Here is a 4949-nt window from a genome sequence, read left to right as displayed (position 1 = left end):
CGTAACTCTTTGGCTCCTTCCTGTTAGGTAGTTCCTTATCCATTCTAGGACCTTTCCCCCCACCCCCGCCTGCCTCTCGAGCTTGAACAGCAGTCTCATGTGCGGTACTGTATCAAAGGCTTTTTGGCAGTCCAGAAATATGCAGTCTGCCCAACCATCTCTGTCCTGTCTTATCCTCGTTATTTTATCATAGAATTCCAGAAGGTTTGTTAGGCACGATTTCCCTGTCCAGAACCCATGTTGATGTTTGTTCACAAACCTAATGTTCTCCAGGTGTGCAACCAGTCGTAGCCTAATTATTCTTTCCAGTATTTTACAGGGGATGCTTGTCAGTGATACAGGTCTGTAGTTAAGTGCCTCCTCCCTATCTCCTTTCTTGAAGATCGGCACGACATTTGCCTTCTTCCAGCAACTGGGCAATTCTCCTGACATAAGTGACTCATTAAAGATCATTGCCAGAGGCACGCTGAGGGCCTGTGCTGCTTCTTTTAGTATCCACGGTGATACTTTGTCTGGTCCAACTGCTTTAGTTGCATCTAGAGTTGTCAACTGTTTCATTACCTCCTCTGCTGTCACCTCTATATCTGATAGTCTTTCATCTAGGGTAACCCCTTCCAACAATGGGAGCTGCTCAGGCTCGGTAGTGAACACTCCATGGAAACTGGCATTCAGTGCCTCGCAGATTTCCTTGTCACTTTCAGTATATGCCCCCTCTGTCTTCCTTAGTCTTGTCACTTGGTCGTTCACCGACATTTTTCTTCTTATATGACTGTGTAGTAACTTAGGTTGTTTTTTCGCTTTGATTGCAATATCGTTCTCATAGTCCCTTTCCGATGTTCGTCTTATGTTAATGTAATCGTTCCTAGCTCTGTTGTATCTGCTTCTGTTGTCCTCTGTTCTTTGTCTTCTGTACTTCCTCCACTCCCGCCTGCTGGCCATTTTTGCTTCCTGACACTGTCTATTAAACCATGGGTTATTATATTCCTTCTTATTTTTTCCCTTTACCGTTGGTATAAATCTCAGGAGAATAAAAGTTGGTATAAAGTGTGTGTGTGTGTGTGTGTGTGTGTGGGCTAGTTGTGGGTGATAGTGAAGGAGGGATGGGGAAGTGGGAGGTAGATGAGTACACTCTACTTGATGGTGAAGGAGACATGTGTGGGGTAGATGAGGAAGTTCTGGTTGATGGTGAAAATTTCCTACATTATAGGTTTGATCATGACTCGTTACCAGTGCGACTGGTGAACAATGTCTTCTTGGAACTGTTGTTGTCAACACACTGAGTGGCAGCCTACCAGTAAACACCTTCCATTCATCTTGACTGTAGGACTAAACACCTCTTTTCAATTTACTTCCCTGTCTCCTAGTCACAGTTTCTTGATGTTCCATATACGTCAATAATAATTTTACGCTTGCTAGGGAATATAGGTAGATCTCACACTGCTAGTCACCCACAGAATTTCACTTGAACTGCAGATTAAACCTATTTGTGTACCTATTTTCCTTTGCCATTCTCAGAGAGAGCAGTAGCTGATAGTTTAGTGGGCCATATGCTAAGAGAAAGTGTAAACGAGCCGAGTAACTCACTATTGACTGCCCCCATTAATTCCAGCGCCTAAATGAGATGGGAACAGCACACCAATAACTGCCTTGAGGAAGCTAGACAGACTAACAATACTCAGTCGGTCTCTACTTCCAGTGAAAAATGATTTGTTGCAAAATTTCGGATTAAATAAGTGTTGTCTAGTCAATATTTATTGCAACGATTTTGGCAAACCCCGCTTTTCGAGGCGAGTTGAGAAACTTCGGCTGTTTTAGCTCATCAGCATTCCTTTTGGAATGCACAACAATCCAATTAGCTTCTTAAGGCTAATAGCAAACGTCTTTTGCAGTTAAATAAGCGCCTGACTTGCTATGCAACTAGACGACTTAGCAAATCCCTCACAAGATATAACACCAAGCTACCTTCAGACTCTTGAAGAGGCTCATCAGAAACTAACTGATGCTGACCTGAAAGTTACACTTGTGATGTGTAGCTCCTTGAAGGAGGAAATAATGTTCTTCGGACACAGTTATCCATCCCACCAGGAAATAACTAGGATAAATTAAACAGCATTACACAACAATATTTTTCCACTCAAGCGAGTTAAAGACCGCGAGGATAGAGCTTGTGGGCCTCACAGATTTCTATAGGTCATTGATTGACTGATATTCTGTGACAGCGTCTCGCCATTCTTCAAGCCTCAGAGAAATTAAGAACACTTCTATTGGGGAGAGAGTCAAGAACATGCTCTCTGGATCCTCAGAAGACACTTAAACACTTCACATGTCTTTAGGTACTCTCATTTGCCCAAGCAGTTGACATTAGCTCTTTTGGCTAACAAAAGAATCCAAAATTGACAATAGAGTATGAAGATGTAGTACAGGCAATTAAGAACTTTACAGGTACAGTCTATAATTACTCTGTTTATGTGGTAACTGATAATCTGTTATTTAATTTTCTTTATGTTCAATAATAATAATCTATTGGACACGTTTTGAGATATTTTCGTCACCTTTTTTCTCATACCTGTTAAAGACAATGATGTCACCTACGCGTTCTCCCGACGTGTGACTTCTACACAAGATTAGCCAATGATTGACGCAGCGGAGACAACAAAAACAAGACAAGATGCAGTCAAAAAAGTAATAAATTCTTATCTAAAGAAGATTGATAACAAAGTCTTAACAAAGGATGATAGATAACGACTTGTGTATCTTAAATAAGCTAGAACTCCCTCTAGAGAGTATCTTTATTTAGCAGCTACGACGGTTCTACTATCAACTGCATTCAAAACTACTCATGATGCCTGGCAAGGGTTCATGCAGGGAAGGACTGAACTCTCCAGCATGGTAGATTGAGGTAGTTGAAGCCAAAAATGTGTGAATAGATTAAAGAATTATGTTTACAGGCGCATAGCCTAGTAATTGCCTGGAACCCCCACAGGCAGTCCTTGCCTAATCCATGTACATGATCCTACTAACGAGTCATGGCAACGAGCATTAATTGCTTCGTTAATTTCTTGTTATCTTTAGCAGTAAAAGTGAACAAATAGCTGTTAGAAATGGGTTGATAATTGTTCTTTATGCAGTTAATTAGCTCCTATCCATGATCCAAATTCTGAGACAATAGGTTGTGTATTCCATGACCGAATTATTTGTATAGGTGTGAGTTGTGTTATGTGACAGAGTGACAAAATACCGAGCCACAGAGAATACTGAGCAAAGAGAATTGACGAGAAAATTGTTATTGGCTTTCAGAGTCCCTTGAAACACTAGTAATAGCGATCGGGGGTGATGTTATTCCAATAGTTCATTGTGCTATAAAGGTTGAAATTGATGTAACAATAGAATACCCGCCTCATGATATTAATTTTGTGTGTTGACAAGAAAAATACCAAATAGTTTATGTAAACTGACTCCAGCTTCTCTGTATAATGTTACTTATGTAAAAATATGTCACATATGCACTTCAAGTTCATGAAGGTAAAAAACAGATCACGTCTTGAAAAAAAAGCAGAATTTACTAATCAAATCAAATCAAATAAAAAAATTATTTATAAATTAGTTGAAAATTTATAACTTTGAAATTTTCGTATAAAAATGTCGGTACATTAATTACCAATTACAACAACACCTCATTACATAGACAATGTCATTATCATAATCAGGAACTGTGTTTGTAACAACTTATGCAAATCATTATAACTAATTGATAATGGATGACCTTAACAAGTGTAAAGATCTTTACACTTGTAAAGAACAAGTGTAAAGATCTAAAGAATGTTCAAAATTAAGATTTGAAATATATGTAATCCAACCCATTCTCCTGTTAATATAGTAGTTTTTGTAAGAATGTACACCTAAGTACAAAGATTGACATACTCAGCAATTGAATAGTAGAGCTTTGTACTATTCACTTTATAGAGTCGGACAAAAATGAAGCTAAAAAAAATACCTAAATATTCCTAGGCCTAGTATAGTACACATATGTACTATATTAGGCCTCAGATATCGTGTATTAGGCCTAAGAAAGTTAGGTTAGGTTAGTTTGTCAAAGCAACATAAGTAGAAAATAGTTTTCCGGTTTGTCCAACTTAGTAGTTCAGATTTCTACTTTCTAATTGCATTGTACGTCGGTATATATACTATGGTCCTCATTGTAGCTTTAAATACTACTTAAATAGGAGTACAGGATGAATTAATGACCATTAGCACACAATTTGAGGGATGATATACCGTATAGACTAAGTGAGGTTTAATATAAGTGCGGTAAGACATGTGTTGGCACAACTTATATGAAAGATTGGATGATGAGACAATTAGTAGTAGAACTAATTTGAACTAATCATACATGACGTGTTGTAGATATTTGCTCACTCTCAGCATTCTGCATCAACAGATTTTGGGGGTCTGTTCTGGTTCAAACCCACTCCGGACACACACACACACACACACACACACACACAGGAGAACAAGTCCACAAGGGCCGTGACAAGGATTCGAACCTGCGTGCGGGAGCATTCCAGACGCTGCCTTAATCGACTGAGCTACGACATTGGTAAAAGAGTTGAAACCGAAGTTTTACTGAACTTACTGGATCCTGCAGCCTCTCCGAGATACAAAGAAACTCTTCAGCACGGGTGGGACACGAACAAGGGGACACAGGTGGAAACTTAGTACCCAGATGAGCCACATAGACGTTAGAAAGAATTTTTTCAGTGTCAAAGTAGTTAATAAATTGAATGCACTAGGAAGTGATGTGGTGGAGGCTGACTCCATACACAGTTTCAAATGTAGATATGATAGAGCCCAGTAGGCTCAGGAATCTGTACACCTGTTGATTGACAGTTGAGAGACGAGACCAAAGAGCCAAAGCTCAACCCCCGCAAGGACAATTAGGTGAGTACAAA

Source organism: Procambarus clarkii, chromosome 33, assembly GCF_040958095.1.
Source record: "Procambarus clarkii isolate CNS0578487 chromosome 33, FALCON_Pclarkii_2.0, whole genome shotgun sequence".
NCBI classification, from domain to species: Eukaryota; Metazoa; Arthropoda; class Malacostraca; order Decapoda; family Cambaridae; genus Procambarus; species Procambarus clarkii.
This window is presented reverse-complemented; position numbering follows the sequence as displayed.